Source organism: Lycorma delicatula, chromosome 7 (genome assembly GCF_047948215.1).
Source record: "Lycorma delicatula isolate Av1 chromosome 7, ASM4794821v1, whole genome shotgun sequence".
Classification (NCBI taxonomy): domain Eukaryota; kingdom Metazoa; phylum Arthropoda; class Insecta; order Hemiptera; family Fulgoridae; genus Lycorma; species Lycorma delicatula.
The window spans coordinates 123,918,361-123,940,948 of record NC_134461.1 but is presented as its reverse complement, the minus strand read 5'-3'; the positions used below and the strand labels follow the sequence as shown (position 1 = coordinate 123,940,948).

The following is a 22,588-nucleotide window of genomic DNA, read 5'->3' as shown; positions in this document are numbered from 1 at the left end:
AAAGTTTTTAACTTTCTTCATACATTATTATTTTCTTTACTATATTAAAATAAATAACCAATGTCAGGAAAGTATAAAAACTTTGTAGTAAGTTTTTTTTTCATTATGTACCGCCCCCACGTATGATTAGATGAATTATGACTATTTATTTAAATATAAATTATATTTGTGCAGCTTTTTACTGCAATTGTAGTTTTTTTTAATTATATTTCTTATGTTTTGAATATTCACCTGCTAGTTCTTTTTTCTTGTTTGTTTTTTAACGAAAATAAATTATTCGTTTTTAGCTTTATTTAAGTTGTATTGGATAGTAGGACATATATTTACAGAGAGACTTTACATATATTTTGGCTATATATTATATAGCCTGATGTTTCTCAGGGCACTCAGCACCATTGATTAATATACATACGTGCTTGTATTTGTATCTTACATCATTAATCTTATGCCTCTTTTTAAACCTTTCAAATAAACGTAATCTTCCTACACTTTTCCTTACGATCGTTCACTAAGATATGTTTCTTTACATCAAAGACAAATTTAATTATTTTATTCTTGTTAAAAAAGGCCTCTAAATAATTAAATGTGTTGTGGTCGCTGTAAAAATTTAAAGATTTTTGATATATTAAAATGTTTTACGGATTCCAAAAATGTACCTTCGTAAATTTTCATTCTATATTAATGATTTTACTATGCCTTTAATTTTTTAATCACTCTTTTCCTTGATGTTATTTACATTTTGTGTACTTAATCATCCGATTCCATCCTCAACATTACAGTAATATTCTTTTTCAAAACGTTTGGACCAAAACAAAGGTTTTTCATGAAAAGAAAATGGCTTTTAAAATTTTAATATTTGTTTACCCGTTTGGGTTAATGCTTAATTCTTGTGTTACTCTGTTTTATCTTTGTTTGTGTACTTATATCAGTCTCCGTACGTCGATTATCATCAATTTTTGTTTAAAGCTCAAGAATTTCTTAACCAAAATATATATTTTTTTATTAATCAATTAATTAAACTCTGATGAATGCATTAATTCTTAATTTATCCGGACAATCTCATTGCTGGATGAATAGTAAGACTGAAATCATAACTTTAAAATGTTCTGCATTATCATTTTTGTTAATATTGTAGTAAACCTTTATTTTTTTTGTTATCCTCTTTTAATCTCTACAAGGGCAACCGTTAATCGCTTAGTAGGCGTTGTCTCGGTTGGTCCTGAGTGACGTGGCGTAGACTAACACCCACTCTGTCTTGGATCCGCAATCGGATCCCCAATCGGCATCCCTTCTGAATCATAAGAGCATCCCAATCTCCTCTTCTGGATGGCTTAGATGCCCCTCCCCAGAAGGGCATTGTAGTAGACCTGAATTTCAATTATGCCCATTAAGTATTTCAAGAAAAAGAAACAGTTGTAATTCGTCAACGTCAAATCGAATCTTTAAGTCACTTATAATACAGGTATACGCTTTCGGTTAGTGAAATTTATAAAATAAATGTGGCAGCGTAAATTATAGTAGACTTTTCTAGCACTGAAAATTAAGTTGTATTTCGCAAATTGGTTTCGAGAACGATTTCAATATTTTCCCTTGCAGTTTATTTTCATTTAAACTAATATTTTTAAAACATTTACTGACACCATTTGATTACAATCGGTTCACCAGGCTGAAGCGTTTTAGAAAAAAGCAGTACAACATGTGTTCGTAAGAGAATTACACATATACTAGTATATACATCTTTATATATAAGCAGACTCGGCAATGCTTCGCTATTGCTGTATATATATATATATATATATAGATTTAATGAACACAATCGAAAGTTTGATAAAAAATTAACAAAATGAACATTACGGAACTTCAAAAAATTTAACCTTTCCTTTTTACCCTTTCTCCCTTTTTCCCTTCCTTTTTCCCGTTTTACTTTCCCACCTTTTGCCATTTTCTTTTTCCCATCTTCATTTTTACCATATCCCCTTTCCCCATTTCCCCCCCTGTATTTCGAATTTCCTCCTTGTCCCCTTTTATTTTTTCTCCTTTTCCCCTTTTTCTTTTTCCATTTTTCCTTATTTCCTTTTCACCTTCTTCCTTTTTAACTTTTCTTTTTTCCCTTTCCGATTTTTCCCTATTTCCCTTTTTCCCCTTGCGTAAATCGGTCCAATAGTTTTTCAGTCTATAGGGAACGCGCATATCGGAAACATTGAAATGGAATCGTAAAATATTTAGTATAGCATGTGTTGCTTTTACGTCCAACAGATAGCGCTGTTTTTCAAAAAAATCATATTTTTACCTGTAACAGGTTTGAAATCTTAGGTATATAAAAACACGCGCGTATTCGAATGCAACGATGTGTCAAAATTTCAAAGCAATCGGTGAAGAACTTTCAGAGATTTAAGATTGTGAGCAAACGAATATTTAAATTTTTATTTATATATATATACTTTATATATATATATATATCCACCCGGAAAAATGTTATGTTACTTGTACCTAGTGGACTCGTATTAAACGTCGAAATGTTTTCAAAAACCCGGTAGGTCATTTTTTGAGTAACATATATTTTTACTTATACATAGCCGAAAAAGTAAAAATAGATAAGATTTTTATTTTGGTACTTAAAAATTGAAATATGGTAAAATTTTCCGTATGTCGGAGATTTAATCGAAAGTTTAATACTTTTATAGTGCGCATTGGTAAACGAAACGTAATTTTTCAGTTTTTGCTGTCCAATTCAGAGTAAAATAAATATCACGTTATTTTATACCTTATCATATAACATAATTTTTTAACGACAAACTCTTTAGTTGTTTTGTAAAATACGTAAGTCAAAGTTTTAGTTTTAAGTCGAAAAAAATTATTGGATAAGTTTTTAAGAAAACTTAAAAATAATTGATTAAAGTTGTATTTAGTAATACAGGTGATTTAGAAGACGGGAAGTTTGTAAAATGAAAAATTCTTATGAAAAGTTATGTTAAATTTATTTATAACATTTAAGTTTAAAAAAAAAAATGCCATTTATAAATACAAACACAAAATTTATTTTTTGAAGATCTCATTTGCAGGTGAGCTCTCTCTCTCTCTCTCCCTCTCTCTCTCTCTCTCTCTCTCTCTCTCTCTCTCTCTCTCTCTCTCTCTCTCTCTCTATCTCTCTCTCTCTCTATCTCTATCTCTCTCTCCCATTCCTTTAGTAATTCCTCATGGTTCGATGCAACATTTCAGCAGGAATTTCAACAACTGCTGTTCAGATCTTGGATTTTAGTTCTTCTATCGTAGCAGATCGACTACTACACACTTTGTTTTTGATCCCATAAGAATAAATCGCACACTGACAAATCAGGAGATCTGGCAGGTCATGGAATGTCCTCATTTCTCGAAATTAAACGTTTTCCAAATAATTGCCGTACAGCAACCGTCGATATTCGTTAAGTGTGTGATGTTTATTCATCTTGTTGAAACCAAACGTTGTCAATAAGCTACGGAAATGTCTGTAGTTAAAACTATCTAAAAAAATAAGGACCTGTTATGCGTTACGATGACAAAGTTAAGCGCTCTATAACCTTGTTGCTGTTAGTGGGCGCTGGCCTTGTGTAATTCTCTTGTGCCAAAAAATGAAAAGTTTGATTATTAATAATTCCGTAAAATGGAACTGGAAATCGTCCGACATCCACAGTTTTTTAACAAAGTCATTATCCTTGTCTATCTTTACAGCCATTCGTTCACAAAATTGACATTATGTGATCGTTTGGTTTTAGTTTTCCTGACAATCTGCAACTTGTACGGATGATAAAGTAAGTCCTGCAGTAACATTATTTTTCAAACATTTGAACTACGCGGCTGAAAAAGACACTGTATGACAACGAATTTAACGGTCTAGTCTTATGACAGCAGCTCGAACAGTCTCGAGATTGTCCGGCGTTCCAACGGTCCGCACACCACCTGGAGATTTCTTTTCCTTCGCCGAACCAGTTTTTTTCAAAATTACATATCCATATGTTAATTGCATGTGCTGACGGTACACGATCCGTGGCGTTCTAAACTAAACTGGTGGCAAAGCTTTCTAAGGGCAGCCTCCACAGTGCCATTATTTTTGTAAAAAAGACGTAGCGCACCACTCCAAGTATCCATGATAATTGAATTGAGGCCTCAACGACTATTACTGTTGACTGTAACGGGTAGCTACTGGACGGTTTCACTGGAAGAGGTCTTGGTGATTGCGAGAATGAAACCGGTTGATATTCTGGCTCTTGAGAGACAGGGACCACCTTGTCTCATTGCTAGGAAGTCGGGTGAGTTAACACTCCGAATAGGTTTGGAGGGTGTGTTCCCCTAAGGAATCAAAATGAATTGCAAGATGGCGTGAGCTAGTTCCTATAGATTATTTATTGCTGACGCACATTGAGCTACCAACACAGATTTCAAAATATCCCTTTTCCCTGAATCACTTGTATTTTCATTTGCCAGCTAAACTATAGTCTAACTTTCTTTCGGTTTTCCATTTATTAAAATACGGTAGTACTTGTCATATTAGATTTACTGGAAAACTGTACTGTTTCGTACGTTTCATAGTTAGGTGATATGTAATTTTTCGTAGTGAACAAAACTTATAAATTTTATCCTTACCGGAATGTCACCCCTCCTTTTGACGAAGAATAGACTTTTGTTGTTCTCGCTAAAGTAGTAAAAAGGGTATTTGAATAAAACGTTAAACTCTTTTCTCTTTTGATAAGCGTGAAATATTCATGCTGAAAATGAGCAGTGAAATTTTCTCAGCTAAAATTTTTATGAAATCAAAATTTTTTATTACTATTTTAATAAAATAGTAATAAAAAATCGGTTGGGGGTTCATGATCAAAACCAAAATAAACATCGTCGCTAGGGTAAACTATTTTTTTTTTCAAACAGCGATTCCTTTCAGGGATTTATTTTACTGAAGGTTCTTTAAGGAGACAAGAATTAAAGGAAATAAAATCTAAATTAGTTTTCTTACAAAACTTTATTTAGTTTTGACCGAGGTTTTTATTCGAATATTTATAATTACCGGGTATAAATCTACGCTTCTTTTTATAATTTTTCACTGTTGATTCCTAATTTTACTGATACTTTTAATTGTATCGCTATATTCCACATATTCTTTTGTAAAATTCTTCAAAATTTATATTTAATAATACTCAACAGTACATTTTTATCTATCCATTTAAATCATTCGTTTTTTCTTTTGAGTGGTGTGTACTTGCGCACGTGCGCGTGCGTGTATTTTTCAATTAAAATGAAATGTTTATTTTATGTTTTCTTATCTATTAGGTAACTGAGACTAATGAACTTCTTTTTTTCTGAGATATAACATTTATTTTTAATAACGTGAAAATATTTCAGACGTATACAAAGACCGTGACTTGTTTCCGATGAGATTGTGCAACTTTAGTTAAACGATGTACGTGTGTTATCATGCATGATGATTCTTCAAGACTCGTCTCTTTTGTAATTTAAGTGAACTATGTTATAAGATAGTTTAAAACCTGTTTAGGTTATTGTACGTAAGTTTTAACTATTTTACAGACTTTGATGTTAATTTTTATAGTGAAAATATAAATAGCGTACATTATATTTTGCTTATCGCTGGCTGAAATATTCATATTTTAAATTTTAGATTTGAAAATATACATTTTTCTTAGTCTAAAATGCAAAGGACCTAATCATTTTTATCTAATATTTAAATTACTGTTTATATATAAGCATCTAGATACATGAAAAATATAAGAAACTTTCAGGACATCTTCTAATGGTAAAACAAAGAAGAAACTTCATATAAACATAAGTTCGCAAACAAACGCTTCTCTCGCCCTGATTTCTACGCCTTTAGTAAAATTAAGCCAGACTGTAATTCTTGGGATACAAATTAAGGGGTAAATTTAGTGGTTTATTTTAAATCTGACCTGAAAAATAGAAAAAAAAGTAGGTGCGGTGCAGAACTGTACTTTTGATATCTTTCGAGATAACTGGAATAAAAGATAAAAAATTGGATTCTGAAAACATTCTGTAAATGAATAACGAACACATAAAAGTTTTAAACAAAACTTTGTTACGTACAAAAAACAATCTTGTACCGACCGTACAACCAAAAATACTGCCGCTGAGAGCAATATGGGCGTAGTGTCCTGAAATCTCATTGAGCCGTCCGTCACTCCAAGTTGACATTTAAAAAACACAATGGTCCGGATTTTCACGAAACATCTGCATTTGCAACCATTCTCAATCAGATAACCCGGGAACTGACGTTAGACGACTATTTTAAATGCCGGGCTTTCTTCGACTGGTTGCTTGAGAAAAAAAAAATTGGACGCAGATTTTGCTAAAAAAAAAAAATCATTAGCGACGTGGTACATTTCCACCTGAGTGTTTATGTGAAATATAGGAAATCCGCGGATCATTCATGAACAGCCTATGCATATTCAATGAATGACAGTCTGATGCGGATTTGATAGTGGTGGCGTGAATATGACCGTTTTATTTTGTTTTGTTTTTTTTGGCCGGAAATGTAAAGACGGTCAATAGTTATCGTTATTGAGAGATAATGTAGAACTTTTGTGGCCCCGTTTGGACATCACAGTTTTGGGTGTCAATTGGTTCTAGCAAGATTCCATTTGCCATACAATGCTTAAAACAACTCACCTGTTGCTATAGAAATTAATTGGGCGACATCTTGCACAACAGTAAAATGAATTCTCCACCAAAATTGTGCAACCCCTTATCATGAAATTTTTCGCCCTAAGAATACATCAAGTCATAAGTTTATAGTGCGAAAATAAGAACGATTCCTAAATTGAAAGTAGAAAAATTAAAAGAGTTATCAACGGGCTTTAGCCGCAATTGTGTGAAAAAATTATTCAGATATTTGTGAATAGGATTTGACAGTTTGAAATGCTTCGAGGAGGACACTTATCATATTTCGTACATTTAATGACAATGTTTACCTTTTCAAATGATATAATTGTTTTGGAACTATTAAATAAATGCATTACTTTTTGAAATTAAATCGTGCATTTATTTTGGGAATATTTAAAAAAAAAATTTAGAAATATATAAATCTAATAACACTTGGAATCAAAATCAGATCAATTCTTTAAAGTTTATCATTTATAGATAGATTCGTATAAAATTAGATTATCTATAGACTGTAACCTATGGATACTACGTGCAAAGTTTTTAACGAAGAGTGTTTTTATTTACGCTGACTATAAGTTATCCAATATCTTTTTAAAAATTTTATATTTTTTAATCTACGTTTTGTAAATTTAGAATAATATATATGTATTTGGGTTACTTATATATATATATATATATATATATATATATATATATATATACACAACCCTAATATAAGTTAATTTACAGTTTGTAAACAGTACTGTTAATCTCTAGGGATTCGAGGTTATATAAATGAATTTGTTTAGTTGGAAAGGAACTAAAGTAAATTTGAATTGTTTCCAAAATCTTTTTTATATTGGATGCATTAATCTAACTTACTACGTGTCCCATTTGATTTAACTGTATTTCTTAACTGAGCTTATTTATATTTTAATTATTTTTTTATGAAATACATTTATATCGTACCATATTCATGTGATTTATTAAACATTTTGAATTTAAGCTCTTTTTATCTTTTAAAATTTCTTATTCCCTACGCCCGAATAAAACAAAAAATAAAAAACATTCTTGAAATTACAAAGTATTTTAATTCATCCCTAGTAGTGTTTGATTATCCTTACAGACTCGGTGTTAATCAAATAAAACAACCACCACTTTGCCAATGTGTTTATTTATGTTATTTACCGATGTTAATTTATCTAATTGCCACCACGAATGCCACACTTCTGAGTACTTTATAAAATATAAAATTAATTTTTCCCACAAAAAAACCATTTAAGTAGCATGTTTTTCCTTTAAAAATGATATATTTTATTAGCTTTTATGGATTTCTTTTATCCGGTCTAAAAATATCATTCAGTTGAAATGTTTAGATTGCGTAAGTTAAAATTAATCTAAAATCTATTTAGATATTTAATTATTAAGATATAAGATCTTTTGATACCTTGGATGATGTAAAATTTCTAATCGAACGGTTAGTATTCCACTAATAATAATAATAGTTAAAAAAAGTATTTCTCGTTACGTAGATGATAAATTCTGTGGTATGTTCATATTTATTCCGCCTCCAACAAAATCAGACCAAACCCTTTCGCTTTGATGTTATATAATAAAAAGCTAAATTTGGATATTTATTATTATTTAATTATCCTTGATATTACAGTCCTGAAAGTCGCTTTAAATTTTTAATTTCTTTGCCGCACTCCTCCAGCCATCTTTGTTCCACGCCTTTCCTAAAGTTGATGATTTCATATGGTGAAAATGCATATGAAACCATCATTAGCCCTTCATTTAGGTTCCAAGAATTTCAGTATGATTCGATTTTACCCTTGCAGGGCGAAATTTTTCGCAAAGTCACTAGAAAATGAAACTTTTCCGGATTCATACTTAAATGAATTTTTTTCTTTATTTTCGGTTTTAAAATACGTCTTGAAATTCCTTCCGTTTCTTCAAAAGATACCCTGCATAGATTACGTCACGAATAAGTAAGTCTTATAACCCACGAGTAAAAAAAAAAAAGAAATTGCCCCTATATTTGCCTAGATTGATCGAGAGAAACTATGATAAAACATTGATCAGAGCATCATCAAAAAATACGCAATTCATTATGAAATAAAACATAAATGTGATTGTTCCGTATTTATTATTTAGAATAAAATAATATTAAAGTAGATACATGAAGATACGAAATGTAAAAAATAATTATACAATAGATCGCAATTTAAAAGGCACGGATGAAAATTGTTTCAGCGCATATATATGGACAAGTTTGGGAATGCAAAAATTAAACTTTTTTTTTAAATTTGTTTTAATATAATTTAAAAAATCATCTTAAGAATAAAATGTTTTTTTTCTCCTCCGAATAATTCACCCCAAGCTGAATTATAAAACTGCTCGATTAATAAATAATCTAACGTGTTTGGACACGTTATTTGCAGTTGTTTCTTTTCTTTTTTTTTTCTCTGCCCAGTACCTCTTTATTCTTTCTCATATCTCTTTCCATCGTTCTTCGGAAGATTCAGCTCTGTAGTTCTTGGGTTTAGACGCTTCATGGAACCTTTTATTTCCATCTTTAAAATTGTTCTTTCTCTTATAATCTCTTCAGCTCTTGTAGGTCTTCTTGGACTTATCCACCGGGTTGGTCTATTAGTGATCGCGTTTTCGCAAATCAGCTGATTTGGCAGTCGAGCGTTCTAGCGTTCAAGTCCTGGTAAAGCCAGTTACTTTTATACGGATTTGAATACAAGATCGTGGATACCGGTGTTCTTTGGTGGTTGGGTTTCAATTAACCATACATCTCAGGAATTGAGACTATACAAGACCACACTTCATTTACATTCATACATATCATCATCATTCATCCTCTGAAGTTTTTTACATTTGACATTTGCCTTTTGTTTTTTTTATTTAAGAAGAAATCAAAAATCTGTTTGGTAAATCTATTGTTATTCATTCTAAATAAATGTAAGAAAAATGTCATTCGTAGTTTCGTTATCGTGTCTGACAGTGTTTTAAGTTTGTTACTGGGAATTAGTTTTTTCTGATTATTTTGAAATTTAGGACCTAAAAGTATTTTTTTATAATTTTCCTTTCTTTTTTTTAGATTTCTTAGTAGACTTTTGTTGCACAGTCTTGGGATTTCTGCCGCATAGAATGCTTCCGGTTTTATCACAGTTTATAGTGTCGACATTTTGTGTTCCACGATAAAGACTTAAGACTTGTTTTTCGTTAGTTAGAAAGCTAATTCTATTTTTTAGCTCTAATTTTTTTATCTAAAGAATTCCGGCTGATCCTTTCTCAGAGATATTTAAAATTATCCAATTTCTCTTTTATTTTATTTATACTAAGGAAATTCGGGCAGTTTTTATCATTAGACAAAATATTATTTTTCTCAAACGCGATTTTTAGTCCCATTTTAGCAGTTTGTTTTTTCTAATTCTTTAATTTGTTGTTCAGCTTCTGTCCAGTTTTTAGGTAATAATGTCGTATCATCAGCGAAAGATTTTTAGTCCATCTTTAGTTCTTCCCGGTCTTACTCCACTATTAAATATTGTTTTTATAAAATGGTTTTTTTTAAATAAATTGATGAGAAAATTAAAAAAAAATAAATGTATTTATTAAAAATCTTAATGCAAACTTAATAAGTTCGTTCTTGTAAGCCGAAGAATTGAGTTGAGTTACATAAAAAAATATATATATCTTATTTAAAATTTTTAACAATTTTTAAACATAACATTATTTTAATACATTTTTTGAACCATTTTCAGGATGTATCTTATCTTAAAGTGACAGTCTTTGTTACGTTCAAAATTTGTTATACCAGGTTGTATTAAAGAAAAAGAAAAATAAGCCTGGAGACAAAAAACAGAGTTATTAATAGTTAAAGTTTAAGTGATATAGCTAGGCCTCGATCCGCCAATCCCTTCCACAAGAAATTACAACCGTTCACACTCTATCAAACAAACCCTACAAATTTTAATAAATTTATTATTTTTTTTATACATAAGTGTTCTATTTTTTTTTTTTTTTTCAAAGCTATGATCATTTAATAAAATTGCTCCGTATTACGTAAGGTTCATTATATTCCTATGATCGGTTGATAATAAATCTGATCTTACAGTCGTGCAGGTTTTATTTTTAAAACTATTTATAATAAGTTTACAATTATAGGTCAATTGTTGGGAACTGAAATGTGTAAATAGCCTTTTATTTGTTTTTCTTTTTAAACGCGGTTAATAACTGTTATATTGACTATGCATCTGTCAGGCTATAATGTTATACTTTTATTTTGTAATATATAAATATAGTGTTATTTCATTATATTAAATTTATAGTCTTTAAATAATTAAAGAAATTTTACGCAAGAGAAATTTTAACATGAACATATTATAGTACGACAACACGTAATATATTTTATTTTTAATTGAGAAAAAAAGTATTTTACTAAAATATTAATTCCTCGAGTTAATATCAGCAATGATTTGAATTTAGGACGAGCTCATTGATCGCTTCAGTGAAAATAACTGGGGGGTGTTCGGATGGATGACAGGAGCACGTCTGTCTTGTGAATACGAGCATAGTTTAGATCATTACATATATTACTTGGCTCTTACCGATCTTTCACTATACTGCTTGCTTAGATCTATTCTCTAACTGAAGAAAAAAAACCGTTTGGATTTATGCCAGATTCTTGCATCTTTCTCTTTCATTTTACAAATCGTACTAAATCAGACTAACTGCTGTACTTACACATAAACGCATTCACATATAAAAAAAAAATAGAGTGTGTGAGAGAGAATTTATATAGATAAATAGACAGAGAGCGAGCGAGTGCGTATGTATGGTTAAAACAGAGAGAGTGAAAGTACGTGTGTGTGTGTGAAATAATTATTTCATAATTTAGCTGATCTATTTTCGGATTAGGAAGTAAAATTGAATTGTTCTATAATTTTTTTTTTATACGTACTTTCATCCTTTTTCTGCTTTTGTCGTACTTGTTTACATATTCTTTTAACCTAGTTAATTGTATTATTTTAAGTAAATTCTATTTCCTGAACTCGTAAAAGGCTAAGATTTTCAAACGAACTAAACGGAATCTTTCTAAATATCTATGAATTAGTTCTTCATTGTTTTTCTTAGTTCTACTGTACTTTGTACCGATGATCGTTTCTTCCGAATAGGTTTACATATTTTAACGAATTATTCAAAATTTTTCTTGAATTTTGGAAGTTCAAAACTGTGTATTTTAATTGAAATAAAAGTATTTCCTATGAAAATTAAAATACACAGGATTTTGAAACGAACGGAAACGGAAATAGTGATGGATGTAGTCATTTTAAAATAGATATAGAGCATGCTTATAAAAAAAAAAATGTTAGTTGTAAAATATTCATCATTACATAATACCGATTCACAAATAAATATTTTGATGTAATTAGCCTAATCACGATATCGTTATAAAATTTCTTCTCAACAACCCAATTTAATGTTTAAATAACCACAAACAAAATAGTTTTATTCAAATTAGTAATGTAGCAAACCGGATGTTTGGTGGACTAACATATTTACTTGAATCTGATATACAATTAGCGAAAGATTTCTGGTCTAAAGTTCAAATAATACTAAACTAAAACGCTACGAACAAAGTTTGAGCAATCTAATAAAAATTGAAAAAAATAGGTCCCAGAATTGTATCTTCAGTAATTTCCGGGAAAATTTGATGTAAAAGTAAAAAAAAAAGTTAGAAAGTGCCATTTTTTACTTCGTTAAAGTGCCATTAAAACATATAAACAAAGTTTTTAGAGAAGCTAATTCTTAGAAAATTGTTTAAATTTTTTTTGAATTCATTTCTACTGAAAACCAAACACAACTGTAAAATTTTTCAAAACTTGTATTACAAATATGAACAATTTGCTCAGAAACTAATGGGGATACAATTCCGAGATCAATTCTTATCTATTTTTTAATGTAAGATAAAATGACTATCTTTTTTTCCATTAATTTCAATCCTTAGTGTTTATTTATCCTTTAAAGCGGAAATTTTTCTTTAGAAAAACTCAAACCTAACCATTTAAAATAGCGAGGTAACCATTTAAAATAAATGGTCATTTAATCTTAAAAAATAACAATATCCACTTTTCCCATACCGGACAACGAAATTTTTTTATAAAACTCAACCCAATATTTCGGTTTATAAGAAATTTATTATGCTTCCGTTGGCATTTTTTATTAATTACCGAACCATTTGTACAATTTTCCTAGCAATTTATTTTAAACTAGCAGACCCGTTAATGCTTTGCTATTGCTAGATTTGAGTATATGTATATATAGATTAAATGAACACAATTGAAAGTTTGATAAAACATTAACAAAATGAACATTGTGGAACTTCACAAAATTAAACCTTTTCCTTTTTCCCCCATTTTCATTTTTACTATATTCTCTTTTCCCTTCCCACATTTCACCCTTTTTCCTCTTTCCCATTCCTTCTGTCATTTCTCTTTTCCTTATTTATTTTTTCTCCTTTTCCTCTTCTTCCCTCTTTACCTTATTCGCTTTTACCTTTTTCGATTTTCTCTTTTTCCCACGCGTAAATCGGCCCAGTAGTTTTTAGTCTATAGCGAACACAGATATCGGAAACATTGAAATGGAATCGTATAATATTTAGCTGTGTTGCTTTTACGTCCAACAGATAGCGCTGTTTTTCAAAAAAAAAAAAAAAGCATATTTTTACCTGTCAAAGTTACGACATCTTAGGTATGTAAAAACACGTTGCGAATGCAACGTTGTGTGAAAATTTGAAAGAAATCGGTGAAGAACTTTCAGAGATGTAAGATTTTGAACAAACGAACATTTACATTTTTATTTATATAGATATAAGTAAATGATTTTCTTTTATGGAAACTATATTATTCTTTTGATGAATTTTTAAATTATACTAATAAAATTAAAAAAAGAAACGATTTATATGCTTCCGTTCAACGTTTACATAAATATGTGCTCAAAATAATTCTCAGTAAGGGCATCGGGATTGTGAATTATTTTATAGCAATCTTTTATATTTAATACCGTAACATTATTTCGTGTGTTTAAAATTAAATTATTAATATGGCCTTTAAACATATCTATTTTTTTCTTTTAATTTTGTTTTGTATTTCTAATTTATCTTATATTGATATCACTCTCCATAAAAAAGGAAGACGGGTGAGTTTGTTTGTTTTGTGTGATCTCATTGTGGTGCGCCGGGCGGCTGCGCGCAAGCGCACGAACGATTCATTTGTTTGAACGATTTATACTTCTCGAACGATTTATACTTCTTGATAGGAATGATTTATCTAAAAGTATGTTTGTTTTTTGAGGAATAAAAAAGGAAAGCATTGGGATTAGAACTGTATTAAAAATCACAACTAATACACCTAATAAACTAATACACCTAAAAATATTCAGAATTTTGAAGCTCTTGTAAAGTCTTTTTTTGTTGTTAGTACGCTAAATTCAGGAACGGTATTTGGTTACAACTGGCAAAAACATGTAACAAAATCATATGTAATGAAACATAAACGATATCACATTTTTCCTAGTGATTTATATTATGATTCGATCAAAACAAAAATTTAGATATATGTTTATTATATGAGCTTTTTTACTATTTAGATGATAAATACGCTTATAAATTATGGTAGAAATCTTCTACCATATATTCTGTATAAACATTACGTATAACATTAAATAATTATTTTTTAATTGAGTTTATAATAAAGTAGTGCACACATTATTTCACATAAGATTGCTCAGTCAGTACAAGTTTAATTTATTTTAAAGATGATTGTCTTTATTTATTTCATTGCAATTATAATTATAATGTTAAAAAGATCATTTTTAATTATATTACCGACAACGTAATAAAATGTTATTACTCTTTCATAATTTTTAACGAAAAGTTTTATTTAAATCAGTGAAAACATATTTTGATTAACTAGTTTTAGATTTAAATATTAATCTGACCTTTTTCGTTATAAAAATGTAACTCGCAAAGAGATTATAATTTTAAAACCCTTGAGATATTGTTCACATATACTAAATAACCATTACCCTTAGGGCAGTAGATTTGTATAAATTTTTCATTTTGATAATTCATATTTAATGGAAATTATTCATTTATATGCTTCTTTATTTCCTAAAATTTTAAATCGTTATTTCTTGTTTCTTTTACCATAATTTTGGGACTATGTAAGAATGATACAATATGTATGTGATGAAAATAAGTTGAATAATATTTTGGAATATAATACGGAGAAATTGATTGTAATTGATTACACTTAAGTTTTTTTTCTGTAGATGGGAATGGTTAAATATATATTTTTTATTAGTTATGCATCTCATCGAGGTAGAAGAAGGAAAAAACGCTACTGTTTGAAAAGTGACAAAGTTCTTATTACTTAATATAATATATACCTTGTTTAAAAAGATATACGACGATAAATCTTAATAACAAATGTTTATAACTAAGTTTCTTTTTCAATTTAATCTGATCAAAAAACTGTACCGTAAAAGCGGAATGTGTAAAACTAGCCAGATTTGTGATTTTAAGTCATCATAGTTATAATAGCAAGACATATTACAAATATGTGACAACAACAAAAAAATGATCATTAGAAATAAAATAATAAGTATTAAAATATTTGGAGGGCTGAATGAACTGAAATATTTGGAAAGCGTAATTAGTTTCAATTAATAAAAACAGTGTGTACATGTAGAGATTTAGGATTGGAATTGAAGGATTGGTATATGATAGTTTCATGATGATATGTCTTCCTTTTTGTAATATATCGTATGCTCGAAATTGATCTGTACACCGTAATGCAACCTGAAATTTTTCCATCCTCAGTAGTAAGACATTAAGCTTTTCTTTGCTTCTGTCGCCGAAAGCTTGGGCTATAATACGCTTCAGGTATGGGATAGATTAATTTGTTGTCATTAGTCAGTCTGACTTCTCAATGAGTAAGATGGTGTTTTCACTTATAAATTTTTTTTCAATTACATTTCAAGCTTGATATGCTGATATTATAATTCAAGCCCTCTGTGAAAACGTCAGTAGGAAACCACTTCATTCGTACTTTCCTACTTAGTCTCGGCTAGAGTGAGATAAGTAATAAAATATTAGTTATGAGATAATTATTACAACATATTTTTTTAGAATTTTTACGCGTTTTATACGAAAGTAAATTTAAGAGATTATGAAAAAACAAAAGGGTCATTTTCTCTTGTTATTTTCTTTTTAAGATTTTTTTGAAAACTAATTTTAATACTGTTATTAAATTTTCATCGGTTAAAAGAAAAGTAATCGGGAAAGAGAATAAGACAATTAGAGTTCTTTATACAGTTATTATGAATGAAGCGAGTTATTAAATTTCAAATTCATCGGAAAAAATATTACATTCACTTGTATAAACCGTAAAATTATTACCGATTTATTATTCGTATCTTTAATTTATTTAAAACACAAAGAGAGTAGCCCAAATTATTTTGATTTTTTACTTGTGTTAATTACAAAGAAAATTAAAAAAAATTTTTAACAAATCTAAATTTTTTTACACGCTATTTTTATGAATAAACGATTTGTGTTAGTGAGGGTGATATGGTTAGGGTTACTACAGTATAAAAATAATGGATGTTGCACGGATGTTGGGGTGAATTCTGATGGAATTGAGTGATAACATTAGAACAGAAAAAAGTTAAAAGAGAATTATATACGAGTAATATATTAGAGAACACGTGGCTAAAGCGTGTAGGGAAGGAATCGTGTTGTAAGTACAATACAATACCAGCTTTCTGTGTAGTGTTATGTATTTGTGCTCGATGCGTGGTGCCTGCAGATTCTTGAGGTGAATGTCAGCATGCTCCACCCCTCCCCCCATCGTTATACTTTTCTTCCGCCTCCTCCTACCGTTCCGTTCCTGTCAGCTGATTCAAATGATGACGCTCATGATGATGATATTGATCTGAAACAAGCAGGGGAGTTAGGTTGTGTTGAGTTGCATGAGTTGAGTTATTGATTGTGCAGACCCTCTAGTTACTATGGTAACCAGTTTCCCTCAGGATACTCACGGTACTGACAATGTGGGTATTCCACTTTATTACTCCTACCTACCTTAACCTATTCGTAGTCACGTGGTAGCCAAAAGTATTCTTTTTATTAGATCAAAAAAACAAGAAAATAATAATTAAAACAATATATATATATATATATTCTATTTTTATAAATATAATTTTACTAGAATGTTTATTTTATAAAAATTTCTTATATATAAAAATTTACGATATTATTTACAATAGCATTTATAATATATATTTATGATTAAAAAAATTATATATATATATAAAAAGTTATATTCTTTTTGATGCAATATAAACTTTCATTTTCGTTAAGGAATTTAAAACATTCTACAAAACGTAAATGTATTTATTACTGTTATATAACAGAAAGTATTGCAGAAGAAAATTTGTAATTACCTGGGTAACCAAATTGAAAACGCAGTTCTATTAGACAGGCTAGATATAATCTTTTAACTTGATAATAATTTTTAAATAGAAATTTTTTTCGTAATTAATCAAAGGTTTTATACTGATAAGTATAAAAATTTTTATGACAATGTATACAAGCACATCGAATATCTGCGGAGATAAAACAACATTAACTTTAGTACTTTGGTTATAACAATTAGTTGTTTTTTAAACTATATTATTACAAATCTATATATATATATATATATATTGTATTTATTTATATATATTTCTTTTTCCTGTTTAGCCTACGGGAATTACCGTTTAGGTGTTACTTCAGAGGATGAATGAGGATGATATGTATGAGTGTAAATGAAGTGTAATCTTGTACAGTCTGTTCGACCATTCTTGAGATGTATAGTTAATTGAAACCCAACCATCAATTAACACCGGTATCACGAGCTAGTATTCAAATCCGTATAAAAGTAACTACCTTTACTAGGACTTGAACGCCGAATCGAATTTCGACTTCCAAATCAGCTGATCTGGGAATCACGCGTTGACCACTAGACCAGCTCGGTGGGATATATATATATATATATATATTACAAAATATATTTACACATTTGATTCATCATTATTTAATATACTATAAATATTTTTGAATATTATTTTCAGTTACCGAATAATGTTTACTTTTTTTTTATGAATTAAAATGTAAATAATATATTGTATGAGCGGAAAACCAAGGGCTTAACCATCTGGATTAATTCCTTGGTTTTCCGTACTGGAGGTTGATAGTTCGTATTCCCGCCGAACCAGTTATATTTTTGCAATAAACGCCTCTTCGATATTGTCCCCGGCGCCTTGTTTTCTGGGTTCAAATGTAATTAACAGTATATCTTTGCTGTTCATCCATGGATTTAACGAGCTACACATGTACAGCGCAAGGGAAATAGTTATCTAAGGACTGAAAATTAAGAAAAAATAAAATAATACTAATAAATAAGAGAAATATTATACAAATTAAACATTCTGTCTGGGTTCTAAATCCATTGTTGCTAAATATAGAATGAATAAAAAATAAGTAGTTTCTGAATTTAAAATAACAAATTTCTTTATTAAAATATTTTCGTAATACTACTAAAAAAAAATCGCCCAAGTAGATCTTTTCGTTATTAAAATAATAATAATCTTTATTTCACAAAATAAACAGATTACAAGTGAAAATAAAATATTTACAATTATAAGTTCTTAATACATAGGCTTAGTAGATATGCAACCAAGCAATATAAAATAGAACTAATATAATAAAAGTAAACAATTATTACATAATCTTGTGGAACTAGGTACCCCTGCGTAATAACTATATTGGGGATTACCATCTATTATCTTTAAATGAGCAAAATAATAAACTAACCGTTTATTGAGTAATGGTCAAGAGTGGATTTCCAAGTGAATTTAAAAAATAATTACACGATATAAGTCTTGGCAGCACTAAAATTTCAGTTAGTGACAAGATTATACATACATACATACAGATTAAATAAATCAGAACCATAAATACAATACAACAATACAGTGATAAAATTGAAACTTAAATTAATCCTAGATAAAAAATTAAAAGAAAAATAATGATAACAAAAATGAAATTTAATAAAAATATTAAACTTTTAGAGTGATTGATTACACCCACAATAACAGGACAATCAATTAAAAAGACTCTCTACATCTTCAATTCACAAATGGTCATGCAATAAAAAAATATTAATTTTGTATCTTACTTTATAGTAATGTTGAACCCAATATATTTTAGTCTATTTTTTATATTACACTGAGTATACTAAAGATTCTGGGAGGAGCATACGAGTATTTATTAACAAGTGCGCGTGCTCAGACCGATGATGTTATCAATTCAAATGGCCTGTACACCTGTTCATGTTATGCTATCCAAATACTTCATCCTTCATTATTTCACTACATCTATTTACCATTATTGAATGAAAGTGAAAATGTAATATATTCAGAAAAAAAAATTAATAAATTGTTGTTTATTTCTTACTATTTAAATAAATCTATTTAAACTGTACAGAAAAACTAAGATGAATTAGTAGCGAGAGATTATTTCCCCTTACGAAATTTTTTTGTTGTATTTTGTTCATCTTTATTCCTACTGAAGCATATACTGTAGATTCCGAAAAACCGGAACATTTCGGAACCGGGGCTAAATGGCCCTATTAAGCGATATTAACGAAAAATGAGGAGCTTTACACAAATGAGGGTGTATTCTAATTATTAAACTCGAATTAACGATTTACTATTCTGAATTTTATTTCTAATATTAAAATTACATGAACATTATTATAAATTTCAACATAATAAAAATTTAAATACTCTACCGTAAAATACGTGTCTAATAAAATACAATACATTATTTACTATCCTTTTACATTACATAGCTATATATAAAAACAGGCATATTACATTTAAAAATATCTACTGTTCTGATACAATGCATTACTGAATAGTTTTTGTAATCTTTTGTAATTAAAAAAAAACACAAAACAATTGATAAACAATATAAAGGTTCAAAATACAGTAATGATTGCTATTTATGATTAGTAAAATAAAAAAAATACTTTAATATTTAAACTCTTGGAAAAATTTTTTTATTTTGCTTTGCCATCTCCCTTTTAACACTTAGCGTTCTACAAATTTCGCACAGATTCGTAGTTCTTCTAGCAGGCTTCCTTCACTGCCTTCTTCTATAAAATACTGCTCAAGTACCTTATGAATTTTTTTGATTCTTGTGTAGGTACAAGTTTGACATTAGGTTTGTCCTTATCTTTTTTAATCTTGCCCAGTTGTAGAGTACCTGTAATCTTTTTAATTATTCTTTCATCACCAGTTTTATTCTCATCACAGCATTTTTCGTCTATATTTGAAATCTCTTCAAAATTTTGAACCTGGTGCTGCAAAAAACCGTAATCGTTGTCATCAAAATCGATTGTTTCAGTATCATCGTCGGCATTGATTTTTAAACCACTTTTGGCAAAGCATGGTTTTGATAGTACTACTTTTAACTTCATCCCAACTACCGGTTACGAACTGAACTGCCTGCAACAAATTTAAACGTGCACTAATATCTTTAGCCGTAGGCGAGGGAGTCAACGTATTTCCTCCAATTTCTTGTAAAATCTAACTTATTAGTTTACTTCAGTAAATAAATTTATTTTTTTTTTATTATTCCCATGTCAAACGGTTGAATTAAACGCGTTGTATTCGGTGGCAGAAACTCAATTTGAATGTTTCGTAAATCTACAATAAAATGGGCAGCATAGTTACCAATAAAGAGGCAAATCTTTCTTGATTTTTTACGTAACTCATTGTCGCAAGCACTCAGTCAGTCATGAAAAATCAGACTTGTCATCCAGGATTTTTTTATTAAAATAGTAGTGCACAGGTAAACTTTCCATTCTAATCCACTTAAAACATCATGGTTTACCTGCTTTACCGATAACAATAAGCTTTAATTTGTCACTGCCAGACGTATTCGTGCTACAAAGCACAGTAATTCGATCCTTTGGTTTTTTGAGCCAGATAACGCGATGAGTTTGTAACAAAGAGATCCATCCGGCGTAGCGCGATAAAACAGGCCCGTTTCGTCTATATTACAGATATCATCGGTTGAATATTTCTTCTTTATTTCAGGAAGTTTAGAACTCTTCCACGATTCGGCACGTGAGCTTTTTTAAATTCTATTTCACATCTCCATTTCCAACGCGATAACAAACCGTCTATTGTTTTGAAATCGCAGTATCCCAATTTTTTTTGCAAGCTCTTCTGCTTTTTGTTTTAACATAAGTCCACTGACACTTACTCCTCGACTAGTGATGGTAGAAAATTATTCGTTTAAAGATTTCTCAACAAGTAGATCCTTTCCTTTTTCAGTTTTTCTTTTTTGAGAAGTTCTTTCTCCTTCACGTTTGTTAGACCATTCATTGCGATGAGTTTTCTTTTGCTGTAAAATCCGAGATATTTGAATCTTTCTTGGTGCTCCCAGTAGTTCTGCAAGGTTACGCTCACCAGTGTTTGGTGGATAACTTTTTATTTTGTGGAGCAAAGCATGTCATGTTTTTACGCGCATGGCGACGAATTGGATAAATTATGAACACCGACTTTTAATTAAACTAACACTTCAAAGTAAAAAGATAAAAGTGAGTAAAAAAATTAAATGATTAAAGAAAGTAAAAAAAAGCAAAAGTGGTTAAAAATAATTACGGAAAAACGATAACAACGCCATACACAATGAACAACGGATTCGCAGTGAAGAAAATAAAAACATTTGCTTCGACACAGATAACTCCATGGTGTAATTTGTGTCGCACGCACTACGTACTGTGCAGACCAGTGATAGAAGGAAGTGTCCTTCTTCAATATAAAATAACAACAGTCAATCGATTTAAATTGTTAACAAAATTGTGATGTTTTAGAAGTAAAAGAAAGAAACGAACGAACTAGTGGGTATTATAAGCGGCATTTTGGACCGTTAAACCGGCATAATTTGACTAATATATTTCTGTTTTAACAAAAATGCCCCAATTAAAAGCTGTTTTGTAATCTTACATAATTAAAAAAAAAATAAGAAAACAATTGACAAACAAAATAGAGGTACAAAATACAGTAGCGATTGTTATTTATGATTAGTAAAATAAAAAAATACTTTAATGACTCTTGTTTAAACTCTTGGAAAAATGATTTTATTTTGCTTTGCCGTTTGCCTTTTAACACTTGGCGTTCTACAAATTCCGCACAGACTCGTAGTTCTCCTAGCAGGCTTCCTTCACTGTCTTCTTGTAAAATATACTGCAGAATAACCGGCGGTTCTATTAACCGGAATCCACTATATATATATATATATATATATATATATATAATAAAATAAAGAAAGAAGAATCTAGAGGGAACCAAAAGGGATTCTTCATTTAGAATAACTGTCTGTTTCACAATTTGTTCTTGTAATAAAGACAATGGTTCTTCCAAAATCTCCTGTTCGACCAGAAGGATTACCGGTCTGGAAAAAAGACTTGTAAAAAAGCGTAGAAGGCGTGGACAGTTAAAATTATTACGCTTAAACAGTTTGCAGAACAACGGCGCCGTGGCTTAGTTGGTTAAAGCGCCTGTCTAGTATACAGGAGATCGTGAGTTCGAATCTCACCGGTGCCTAATTTTTTTTTTACAAAGGACCGACCGAGTCCCGGTTGCTGGGTGATGGAAGCCGGGAACGGTATAGCTGAACCTACCAGGCATTTCCCTCGTCTGGCGACTAGAGGCAGAGGCAAAGGCACCTCCCGGAACCGTGTTTATGCTTAATTGGGGGTCTGGTTCCGGGAGGCAGAGGGAAAAAATCAGTCTGCAGGTTAGGAGATATTTTAACTTC

General features: G+C 29.9%; 1 non-coding gene across 1 annotated transcript; it reads left to right on the top strand.

The window, feature by feature from the left end:
* The first annotated feature begins 22,300 nt into the window (after positions 1-22,300).
* TRNAT-AGU (transfer RNA threonine (anticodon AGU)) lies at positions 22,301-22,374 on the top strand. Its single transcript has one exon. It is a non-coding gene; the product is annotated as a tRNA-Thr (tRNA).
* Positions 22,375-22,588: the final 214 nt, after the last annotated feature.